Raw genomic sequence first — 13436 nt, 5'->3', positions numbered from 1 at the left:
ATACAAAAGAGGCCCTGAGAATAACCCATAGCCAAGACACACACCTGCAGGCAGCTATGACAAATCAGGAATTAAAGTCGATGTGTAATTAGCGTTTATGTCCCTCTCCTGTGGATTCTGAGATCTGTTCCCCTACCGTGGAATTTTTCATCTCTAGATACTCACCACTGACTTGTCAATCACTTGGAAACAAAAACAGTTTAAACAGTTTCACTTAAAAAAACTGCAAATATTAGCAACATTTTCATCTGAATAAATGATAACCTGAATTTTGTTGTTATGGGTAAGTACCTCAGGAATGGCATGAGTTAAAGAGAAGTAATAGGATAATGCAGATGTGGTCCTCAGTTTTCAAGCAAAGACCCTCCCGGAATATCTGGTATAAAAGTACGTATTTCACATGCACATGACACAAAAGCAGGTCCTGGCCCCTCTTAGAGCAAGGACAAGGAATCACTCTCTTACAATTGAGTCCTATCACATCTTTGTTCTCACTTTTCTTCACCTGGAAAATGAGCTCACTGGACTATAACTTTGGCGCATGACTGAACTCTAGAATTCTAAAAGATAACTCAGTTAAAAATGGTGAACTATATAGTGTTTTCTTGAACCTTAGTAATAATGAGGCAGGCTGAGCCTCTCTTAAGATGGACGGAAATGTTCTTCACTTATATTTTTTGAGCCTCTCTGAGATAAGATTAAGGTTTCTCTTCAGGTAATCCCCACATCAATGCGCCCGTGCCAGCCAATGCCAGCCCGTGGTGGGCACCAGGAAAACAAAGAGATCCCCTCTGCGCCTGCATGAAGAAACCTGGCTTGATATAAACCAGAGCCCAGCAACAGTTCTGGGAGCCATACTCTATTAGTGTGCTCCCTGGATGCAGCAAGCCCCCTCCCTTTTTCCTTTCCCTCCATCTTAATTTCAGTAAACCTTCCCTAGAATCTGTTTTGCCTCCTCTCTTGATTTCTATCCTGAGGGGTGGGGCAAGAACCCCTTCTCAGGTGACAATTCATACCTTTCACTTACTACAATCAACTGGAATACACTGATTGTAAGCTCCCAGAGAGGGGAGACCACATTTTTTATTCACCGAAATTGTTGCCAGAGGGCCTGTATAGTAGATGATTATATAATAAATATCTGTTTCATGAATGGACATTTATAATCGTGAAACCTTTCAGACAAAATTCTGAAGGACACTTTTGAAATGAGGGTGTTAGCTATTTTGAAGACCATTTTATCAAGCTGTTGTATATAACAAAAATACATTAGTATAAAGCATGAGAAAGAGAATTTTGAAATTAGAATAAAGCTTTAATCAAAGCCATTCCTGTAACAGATTAAGCAAGCAAAATATATATAATTTCCAAATTTTTGTTTTTCTAAGAGGTTCTCAAAAAAGGGGGGAGGGGAACTGGGGGAGGAAATGGGGGAGGAAGAGGAAGCAGGCAATCTAATTCATCTTTGGTCCATTAGATTGTAGAGTTTTTCTTCAAAGCAATTTCAAGGGCCCTTCAGAGGAACTAAGATGAGAATTAGGATTGAATTTATATCTCAGTCTCTTATAGAGACTGGAAGCAGTTTAGTAGAAAAGAATAGCTTTGGGCCACACATAAAGAATTGTGAGAATCTGTGAATATTCTCCATACAACTAATCATCACAAAAGTGTCAAACCACCGAAGAACTTTTTATGATGCTGATGATAATGAAACAACAAAATCTGAACTACCTATGCATAAAAGACAACGTGGCGGAAACAACAACTGCATATCCACATTTCTAGGCCAGACCCTGAGTTTAGTTTTAATATAACTAGGGCTGTTGTGTGAAGCTATTTGCATAATTGACATATAATCCCACCCACTATTCTACATGGTCAATCATAAATTCACAAAGAGCTGTAATAAATACCCCGTTTCTCAAAATGAGTTCTCATATGGCCTGTCGCTCTCATGTCAGAATTTCCAGACAGTTATGAAAAGCCTCTATATTTGCACCCCAGATACAGAAAAGACAGTATCATCTAAGCAAGCGCAGCTAATGCTTCCAGGAGACACATAAGTAGAATAAAATATTTTACACAGCTTGGATAGGAGAACTCTGGAGCTGCTAAGCTGCCGGGTTTGGTTCTCAGAAATTCTGCACATGAACTGTGTGAAGTTAAGTAAGTTATTTAACTTCTCTGTGCTTCAGTTTAACATGGATAACTCTGCCTATCTTGCTGTTAAGAAGAAATGCATTAATATACATGAGACATTTAGAGCAGGGCCTGACTCATAGTAAGCTCTATGAGTCAGTTATTTTTAGATAAACATATACTGATTTTCTTAAAGGAGAGCCTAGCACACAGTAAGTGCTAAATAAGTATCCACGAGATAAAGATGCCTAGACACATATATACATAAATAAGATGAATGCTGACTTAAATCATTAGACTACTGAAATCATAAGGCAGAAAGACTCAATTTAAATACACTTTTCTCCTTAAGGAACCATAGCAAACAAGAATATATACTTCATACATATTCATTCCAACTTAGAAATAGGACTTATTTTAAAGAATGATATACTATTTAGTATTTATTTAGATATTTTCTAGATTAATTTAGCAGGTACCAGTTATTGGAAATTTTATTTACTGAATATAATCAAAGCAGAGTATAGGGAATCATCTCAATTAATAGGTTAACTAAAGATACTTTGGGAGAATACTCTTTGCCTTACAAAATTGGGAAGACAGTGAAAAAAAGAGACCAAGTTTCCATTTGCTTTGAACATGATAGAACCTTCCATAATGCTCCTCAATATTTATGTAGTCTCACTTTTTTTTCCTGCTAAAAAGCACCTTATGTAATTATTCTGAAAATATGTTATCTATTTTTTAAAAATTTGAAACACATTTTAGTCACCCATTCATCTAAATATAGGATGATGAGCTTCAAAACAAATTGCTAGGGAGGCTCATGGCCCTGCTTCTGGACTCACTCTCAGCTTGCCTCCCCGGTAAGCGGCAAGCACCTGAAGGGCTGTTTATTCAACGCAGGAGGATGTCAAGCTTACCTCCTCCTAGGCGACGTGGTGTAACAAGAAAACAATGTGAGAGTCACAAACGAGAGTAGCATATACACTTTTACATTTCCTAATAGTAACATTTAAAAAATAAAAATAAACAGATGAACTTATTTTAAAACAAAAGTTCTTATTTAGCTCAAAATATCTAAAACATTATCATCATATCAATATATAAACAATTTAAATAAGTATTGAGATGATCTTATTTCTGTCTCTGATATGACATCTTTGAATTCTAGTGTGTACTTTGCAGGTATAGCACATCTCATGTTGGACCAGCCACATTTCAAGGGCTCGACAGCCCTTATGTGGCTGTAGACACTATACTGGCCTCATTCCTCCATTATATGATTAGCTTTTGTGGTTCTTTCTCTATTTTCTCCTGGGAACTTTTGTTATTTTCTATTTTGTGAATCCTTGTAAACATTCTTAAATCATATATGAAAAACCAGGTATAAAATGTTTATCCTTCATTTTATTTTAGAATCTATTCCCTGACTAGACTAGAAATATAAGGCATTTACTTTATCGGTTTCAGAAAAAAAAGGATTTGGAATGAAAGAATAAATTTTAGAAAGGAAAAAATAATTCTTCTAATTTATAACTACCATTGTAAAGTATATTCTGTTCAAAAGTTTGATCAAGATACTTTTCAGGAACTTCTATCAATTCAATGGCTGTCTTTTCTTTTTTCTTGATTTGCTGACACAATTCTAGAATTATTTACCTTAGAGTCTGAAATTTATTCTAATGGATGGATGGTGACTAGATATTCAGGTTGAAGAAATATGGTTTTGTAGTTATGAATAATGCTTCTGCTGAGCACTGATATTTTAAAGAAAATGAGCAATTGGTAGATGTGAACTATTTATTTTTATAACCACAATCCAAAGCTGAAATTTATATGCTCCATTAGTACATCTTTGAGCTCTGATATCTCTTACATTAAAATCATTTTTACAAACACACTGACAAAAGATTATACAACTACACTGCAAAGATAAACCAATGCTCCCTCCCTATTTCTCCAATCCAGCCTAAATGTATTCTGCAACATCCCCTTCAAAATCACTGTAATTAGGTGCTAAAGCTGGTTGTTTATTCACATGTATTCATGTTGCTTTCCCCCATTTACAATCAACCTTCCAAACTCCCCCACATAGTCAGAACCATTTTAAGCACATTTCATTTTCATCAATGGAATGTTAATCTATAGTGCTCACTCTTAAGTACAGAGTCAAGGGACTTTCTTACTATTTCTGGCAAAATGAACCCCTTATCAGCACTCCCCCCGCAACTCCCCTGCTGAATGGGCAGATGCTTTTATCTGTTTTGAGGGGAAAGGTAAAATTCAGCTTAAAACAGGGCCCCTAGGGACATTAAGAGGCTCTATTTGACATAAGGCATTCAATGAAGTAGACATCAATGCTCTACAAATAAACATTCGGTTTGGCAAATATTGAATTAGAAGCATACACTGGCATGAGATACGCAAATATATGTGAAGCCATTTCATATAAGGGGCCATTAGAGATTGGCAAAGATCTCTAGAAGTTGTGATAACCATCTGACAACAACCATAATATTAAAATGAACTGAATATATACTGCACAATTCATAGTATGAGGGAAAAAATAGGCACATAATAAATCATTATGGAAGTATAGTCTGACAACTGAAAATATTTCAAGCAAATCTGATAGGGATCATAGAGGAAAAACAGAGAACACTGTTCAATAATAACCTCGCAGCTGCCAGAATTTTCATTAATCTTCTTGATTCTTAAGTCGTTATAAACCTACAAATACATTTTAAAAGTGTACTATGTGTTTGTGCTAGTGCCCTGACCATTATCTTACTCATTACTGTATCACGGTATAAACTCACCCCAATACCTAATTTTAATACAACACTGCTTGTCCCTAAAAAAGAATGCTGGGGGCTCCAGATGCACAATTGCCCCTGTGTCCCCTGTCTCATCTTTTGCCTCCCGAGAGTTACCAGCTCCCATTGCCTCTCTCTAGAGAATACAAGCTGAGTGTGGGTCCTTTTTCACCTTTATATAAATATCAGTCACAGTCACCTATGTCCATATTGTCCAAGGTCAGCATCAGTCAGGGGAAATTAAATCACTTCTTCCAGAACTCTCCCTGGAGGCATTCCAGCCACACAAGCAGCACAAATATACAGATACTTACGCCTTTGTGTAGAATACATACAATGTCACCCGGTCTTGAAAACAACAGTAACAAAACTAAGACTCAAGGCTTAGGGACATGAAGAAAGGTGAAGCACTTAATGACATCTAGGAATCACTGGGGAAAAAAGGATATTATTAAGACATGGATAAAAAACAAAGGTTACATTTTCTCTGCAAATATATGTCAGTCTGTGAAGAAAATGTCTCCACTCACCAAAAGACCAAACTGGGACACTCAAGCAATAAAAGTGGGGGCTGAAGTATTCACCTTGCCAAGAGTTCCAATAAATTCTATTGCTCTGGGGGCTGTGTATTGTCTGGGTGAGCAAAGTCAGTATAGAAAAGCCATCCTTCACGACAGTTCAGAGAACACCCATTTCTCTAGCATGCCCATGAGCTGGCATTTAGAAATAACTCAAATGAAGAAAATATATTTATATTCAGGCAAGTTAACCAAAGTCCACACTTAGAAAGGTGTATTGCACTAGAAGTGTGCTATGACCTCAAAGGAGAATTAGGGAAGAAAACTATAATGGCACAAAGAAAAATAGCTCAAGGATATTGCTCTTCTATTATATAAAATATCTGCAGTTTTGTTGCTAAGAGTCCAAGATAGTCAGGTTAACAGCATAGGCCTTTCTTACTTTAACACACACCTGCCTCTCCCTGTATTTCACACAGAAGACAGAGGCCTGCTAAATGAAATGAAGTTCCTTGATCAAAGGCACAGTGTGTACTGAGCAATAACACCTGAGGTCAATGACTGAAATTACACACAGACACTGATCAAAGACCAGTCTGAGTTGCTTCTTTGTCCACCTCCTAATTCCAGTCTCCTGACTTGTTGCTGTTTTAAAAAACAGTATATATGCATAAGGCCAACCCCTCAGGCCACAAAGTACTATTCAGAAACTAGGTGATTAGCACTGAACAGTAAACATAGGTCAAAAGCAGGGTCTGCATCACAAGCAGCCCAAATTCCTGAAGAAAACTAGCTCTGGGCAGCTGTATAGACAGAGAAGCCTTCTCCCAAACTCATAGCTCTCCAGTGTCCACCACGAACTTATGAGGGACAAGAAGGAAAATTATTGCTCAAATTCTTCAAAAAAATTAAAAATAGAATTGCCACAAGATCTAGCAATTCTACTTTTGGGTATATTCAACCCAAAAGAACTGAAAACAGGGTCTCAAGAAATACCTGCACCTCATGTTCATAGAAGAATTATTCACAATAACCAAAAGGTAGAAGCAACCCATGAACCTATCAATGGATGAATGGATAAACAAAATGTGGTATAAACACAATGGACTATTATTCAGCCATAAAAAGAAAGGAAATTCTGACACGTGCTATGACTTAACTGGACCTCAAGGACATCAGGTTAGGCTACGTGCAGTAAGAAGTCAAAAAACAGAAACACTGCATGATGCCAACGAAATGAGATATCTAGAGCGGTCCAATTCAAAGAAACAAAGCAGAATGGTGGCTGCTAGGGCCCGGAGGGAGCAGGGAATGCGAATGCTGTTTAATGGGCACAGAGTTTCAGTTTTGCAACATGAAGTTCTGGAGATTGGCTGCATGACAGTATGAATACATTTAACACTACTGAACTGTATGTACACTCTAAATTGGCTAACATGGGAAATTGTATGCTATGTGCATTTTACCACAATTAAATATGTGTGTGTTTGCTTGGGAGTTCTATCCACACACTCCATAAAACAATAACTTAGCAGTGTGAGCCAGGCAGAGGCCAGACAACTCTTACCTCAAACCCAGTTAACTGCAAAATCTTCAGGAAATGCAAGAGAATACTTCCACTACATTCCCCCAAAAATAGATGGTTACCCATAGGCAGTAATAATGAGAACACATGTCCAATAACCCATCTAAATAAGAGGAAAAGGCCAAGGTATTATAGGATAAATTATTCCACCTTTTTCAGTATATGAAATATCTTTGTCTATTTTCCTGCTTTATAAAAAGAAAAGCCAAGTCAAGCAACATTTGAAGGCACCACAATGTACCTCCTTCACCATTTCTCAGAGGCAGTCAAAGAATGGGATTGAGTAGTCTATAGCTCACTGACTTCCTATAAAATTGTCAAATATTTTTGGATGTCTTGTGCTCTGACTCCCTCTAAGAAAAAGAGACCTCCCTTGGAGATCTGTCAGTGCAGATCTACATGTTTGGGGAATTTTCATTGTGTCCCACTGTAATTTTCCCATCTCTATCCAGTTTTCCAGCTGAGTTTAATCACTGTTTTTCATTCTTTTGTCTAATGAACCTTCTTCCATTTTCATGTGTTTTTCTATGTGGTATTTTTCACTGTTGGCAGGAACCAAAATTGGTACATCTTTGGAGGTCGAACAGGCAATTGTACTAACATTTAATATGTGGATGTCATTTGACCCAGCAATTCCACATCTAGGAATTTAGTCTACAGAAACAAAAATATATGTACAAGCATTCTGTCCTTTGTATTGATGGCAGTTTAACATAAATGCATAATTACAAATTGTGATCTAAGTCTCACACTAGGCCATGAGTTCCAAGTTGGCAGTAATCACAGCTGTTTGTTTCCACTACTGCATTACCAGCACTTCTCAAATATAATGTAGCTGTTAAAAACAAGAGAGAAATATACATCCTGCTAATAAAAAAAAGCAAATGCACAATGGTATATATACTATAATCCTATCTGGTAGGAAAAGATTCAGTGAAATACATAGAAACAGAATCTGTAATAATACCCCTAACAATGTAAGAAGGGCTTACCTCCAAAGATATAATTATATGGTACTTTCAATTTTTTACTAACACCATAAATTTCCTGAAATTAAAAATTTTTCATTGCATTTGCAAGAGAAAAAAAGATTAATTTAAAAAATAATCATATAGGTGAATTGGAATAAAATATATAAAGCTAACAGGTACCTTTATTTTTAAAAAAGGCCTCTTTACAGCCACAAACTTCAGTGTTACTATTTCATCACACTATTTCCCAGGCTGAGGCAGGGTCACCATTTGGTAATGTCTGCCAACCAATAAGAATTATGCAGGGCAGGCTAAACATTGTGAGAAGGACACAATTGTGAGGGCTTCCGGGTGCCCAGTGGTGTACTGTTTCCATGGCAGGTGGGCATCACTATCTGCAAACGAACTGCCAATCTCACTGTGAGCTGATAATGATGCTGCCACCACCACCTGCCTGCCATATGTTTTCTCTACTTGTCACGTAACAAGGAAGTGCATTTTGGCATGCTGATCACTGACAAGTCTGATACTACTGGTTGATGTATATTATACCTCACTGCAGCCCTACATATAGCTGCAGAACTGTAAGTGAAGGATACAAAGTAGTATTTTGTCAACTGACCATTTGCCAAACCCCAACATCCTGCAGCAAACTAGCCTTCGGTTCTTACTTTAGTACGAAGGCCAGGAGCTACTAATGTCTGAAGGGCCGTACCCCATCTCCAATTTGTGCCCTGTGATCCTGTTTCCCATTAGTACAGGGAACAAAGAGCACAAATTTGCCACTGCAGCAAAATCTATTCATTCTGTCTCCCTAAATCATCATAGTATAGTCAATAAAAACTGATACCAACCCATGGAGTTGCCATTTGTAGTCTGATGTAATGTAGATTAGCAGAGTGTGACATTACGAGTCACTGTCTCACGGTAGCAGATAATCTTAAGATAAAATATGGTAAAAGATACCTGGAGTACCAATAAACTGCTTCTATAGCCACTGCCCCTATTAAAAGAATTGAGAACAAATACCAAAACCACTGTTTAGGATGCAAAAAATTATACAGACAGGAAGGCTGTATCATTTTTTTAAAAGAGACTTCCAAAACAAAAACAAAAATACATTCCCTATAGGCTTTACTCTGAATGGCTGCATTTGCTTCCCAGTTTCCTTGTACACACTCAGAGTGAACTGAACTGTAATTTAGGTTCAAGGACTCTCATATCTTCATTACTTAGCCTGTCTGAATACATTCTTGGTATACAATGCAATGTCTCTCTCCCTGATGTGTCATGTATGGTAATTTCTGTGGGCTGCTCTTCATATCCCCTGACCCAAATCCTCTCCTGCCTCCACCCATAACAGTCCACAGTGAAAAAATGAATGGTAAACTTTTCTACAGCACAGCTGTAAAGGAATAAACATGAAGACCCAATAAGCTCTCTCCATAACTCAGCAAGGAAAGAATTTTTATTCTTGTGCTTATGAGATAGTATCTCAAAAATACAAAAGTTGGTTTACTCAGATAACTTCCTGAGCTATAAACTTCCGGCCAAAATGGCAGTGTTGGTACACACGCTTCGCCTCCTCACACAACCATAAGAAGGATCACAACTAACCTCAAAAACAACCAGAACTGCCAGAAACCAAACTGTATGGAAATCAGACAACCAAGAATTTAAAAGAGAAATATTCATCCAGATGGGTAGGAGGGGTGGAGCCAGGGAGTCAGGGCAGAGAGGACAAGGTGTGGTGACAGAAAGACAGCAGTGGTGAGAAGGTAGCGGCAAGGCAGCAAAAATAGCTGATGCAATGGGCGGTCCCATATTCATGTGTGGCTGGTAAAAGCCAGAAGGGACACCTGGGGAGCAACCCATCCCCAGGCCAGAACTGAATCTAAAAACAAAACAAAAAAACAAAAACAACTAAGCAAACAACTAGAACAGGAACAGAATCATAGATACGGAGATCACGTGGAGGGTTATCAGGGGAGGAGGGCGAAGAGGAAGAATAGGGGAAAAGGTACAGTGATTAAGAAGCACAACGGATAGGTACAAAATAGACAGGGGGGTGTTAAGAATAGTAATGAAAATGGAGAAGCCAAGGAACCTATATGCATGACCCATGGACATGAACTAAGGGGGAGATTGCCAGAGGGAAAGGAGTATTGGATAGAGGAGGCAAAGGGAAAAAAGTGAGACAACTATAATAGCATAATCAATAAAATATATTTTTAAAAAGCTTCTTGAGCTATAAACTTGTTACTCTGATCATCAAAAGACCAGTCTAAGAATACAGTGATATTTACACTAAAAAATCAGTAACTGAGGTTTCTAACTAAAGACAAGAGTTAATTACAATCACTGGCCAAGAATTTCATGCAAACTACCATAAGAAGAAACTCTCAAAGAATCTCAAAAGAATAGTCTAAAGCCCAATCACTCAAAGAGTACATTCCAGAACAACCAGTACGTGCAGGAAAATCAAACTTACTGTATTAGAAAAAGAGGAAGCAAAAAATGCTACATATATATATATATATATATATATATATATATATATCATATACAACAGTGATGTATTAAATGTATTAAAAAATAAGAATAAAGTTTCAGGTTAATTGCATGTTGAAATAGGAATAGAAAGGATGAATCTGTAACATATTGTCTATTTATTTTCTCTGTAAAAGATAAGCCTACTTTAACAGTGATGCAGTTATAAAAAAGTAGAACCTGCAATAAGAAATGGTTAAAACTGACATTAAGTTTATAAACTGAAATGCTGTGCCATACCTAATGAGTATTCTGTTAGTGACATCTGATAAAATTCCTGTAAGTAAACAGCACAATAAACATAAGAATATAGCAACTGGGAGCAGGTCAGGGGCGTGTTTAGGAGTCAGCAACATGGCAGAAGACATCAAGACCAAAATCAAGAACTACAAGTCTGCCCCTTTTGATAGCTGCTTCCCCAACCAGAACCTGTTAGCAGATCCACCTGGACTTCCACCACTGTGAGAAGGCAATGACTGCTAAAGGGGGTGTGGCCTCCACGTGTGAATGGTACCGCCATGTGTCCAGGTCCCTCTGTCCCACATCCTGGGTGTGGGCCTGGGATGACCGCCAGGCAGAAGGCACTTTCCTGGGAAGATGTGAACTGGCAGCAACCCACCTGTCCTCTGTCCTGCATCCTTCTCCCAGGAGGCAGAGGGGCACCTGAGTAACTCCCACCCTAGGATCCTGAACCATGCCTTAACTAGTAATAAATACTTGCTGGAAAACTGTAAAATGAAAAAGAATATAGCAATTAAATCAATAAAATATTGAATGGTAAGTATGGGGTTCAAAAGTCTAGAAAAACATCCTATAGTTGTTAGGAAATTGTAGGCATGTTATAGACACTCTGATGAGAAATGAACAGAAAGAACAGAGAAGAATTAACTGGTATTGATCTAATAAAATCAACTCCCAAACCTAAAATAAATAAATATAACTAATTTTTAACAATTCCACAATATGTTAGTAATCACTTTTTATCTGACAGGTTTTTGTTTTAACATCTTTGCTTCTCCTGATATGAGGATTTTTTTTTAAGCTGCTTAAGAGGTGGCTGGGCTGTAGAGTGGGAGAAGCCATATTAATAACATTTACAACAATACTACTCAGTTAAATAATCTGTTCAAAAATTATGTGAGAAGGGTCTTCTACAAGAGGTCCCGACCTTTTTGGCACCAGGGACCGGTTCTATGGAAAACGGGGGAGGGAGAGCGGAGCTCAGGTGAGCTTCACCTGCTTGCCAGAGGGAGAATACAGGAGGCGGAGCTCAGGCGAGCTTGCTGGCAGCAGGGATGCTAACGGGCCCAGAAGGAACCAGGTCTACTGCCAGGGGGTTGGAGAACCCTGTTGTACAATACAAAGGCAAAGTCATACGATTTGCAATTAGGCTGCCTTACAAAGAGTGAAAATAAAAAATGCATGTGTAGAGTAACTTTTAAAAATGATTAAGATTTAAATGCTTTTTATATAATTAAAGATTTCTTTTTTAATCCAACTCTTAGTTAACTGAGCTTTTAAGGGATAAAGTCAAATGAATGATTTTTATTTAAAATCAGAACAAAAGGGAACACATACCTAGGGCAAGCATACACCACCATATAAGAGAAAGCAGATTCAGTAAAGTTATGTGCATTCCCCAAATTTAAACAGCAACTCGATGAAAGAGTTATGACTAGATCCTAAATATCAGAGCAAGTAAGATCTGAAGGTACAAAAATAGTAATCCATAGTAAATTAAATCATTTCAGTTTGTTATATGCCTGGAGAATTAAAGTCTAGGGGGGGTTAGCCCAAGGATATTACCAAGTTTGAATCATTTTAGAAACTACCCTTAATATAAATGGATGATACAATGCAGGTGCCTGAAGGTGTTGTTCATGAGAAGGCTGAGAGACAGAGAACCTGTTATTGATCTGGTTCTCTCCAAAACTACCCAACTTACAGTTATACCTCCTGCTGATCTATATACAAGCAAATAAAAATTAAAAACACAAAGGCACTATTTTGTTGTTACGTTGTCTTTAAATAAAGGAACAGTGGAAAGTTAAAAATTTAAGCATTAACTAAGGCCAGTCCCAATATACCAAAGCTGTGGGTTCAATTCTGGGTCAGGACACATGTAAGCAACAAATGAATGCATTGAGAAATGGGAGCAAATCGATGTTTCTCTTCCTATGTCTAGCAAATCAATCAATAAATAAAATTTTAAAAGAACTAGGCTAAAGGAAATTTAAGAGAAAAAGGAAGAAAGTTTGAGAAAATTAGAGAATCAGGGAACATAAAAGGTTAATCTTTATAAATGAGATAAAATGCCTGGGATAATCATGGCAGGGGGAGAGTGGAGCTACAGTATTGCACTTTTTAAATGACCAAGTCCTGTCTAAAAGAGTATTCAACAACATCAATTAATAGATGGAAAAGCTTTTTTGTCCTTTACACCTCTAAACTTTAGGCCCTCCAAGATCTAGATCTGATTTCGTAAGCTTAGTGAATCTATTTTATTCTTTATACACTATGCCTGTTTATTAAAACATGAAATAAAACCACACTACCGTAATCCAAAAAATTTAAGATGTACAGATTGGTAAAATACACATCATATCATCAAGGAATAAAATGACACAGTCATTGAAATTATTACATTAAAAGTTCACTTAACAATGTGGGAAAATATTCAGGTTATACTGTCAATTGAAAAACCAAGGACATATTGATTGACTTAAGTATAAATATATAAATAAAAGAGAATATCCTAAAATGTTAGTGATTTGAATTACCTACTTTTAATTCTCCTTTATACTTTCCAAACTTATTATAACATACATATATTGCTTTTAATTGGGAAAAATAT

The 13436-nt window shown here is 37.2% G+C and overlaps 1 protein-coding gene and 1 pseudogene across 1 annotated transcript in view; one reads left to right on the top strand and one right to left on the bottom strand.

The window, feature by feature from the left end:
- The window catches only part of SND1 (staphylococcal nuclease and tudor domain containing 1), a 427097-nt gene that overhangs the window by 242002 nt on the left and 171659 nt on the right, over window positions 1–13436 (bottom strand). The gene's annotated exons all lie outside the window — the stretch shown is intronic.
- On the top strand, window positions 10937–11249 carry LOC150002079 (cytochrome c oxidase subunit 6B1 pseudogene; annotated as a pseudogene).

This window comes from Furipterus horrens, unplaced genomic scaffold, assembly GCF_987537825.1.
Source record: "Furipterus horrens unplaced genomic scaffold, mFurHor1.1.pri manual_scaffold_9, whole genome shotgun sequence".
Lineage (NCBI taxonomy): Eukaryota > Metazoa > Chordata > Mammalia > Chiroptera > Furipteridae > Furipterus > Furipterus horrens.
Note: the sequence above shows the minus strand (reverse complement) of the source record. Positions and strands in the feature narration are given on the sequence as shown.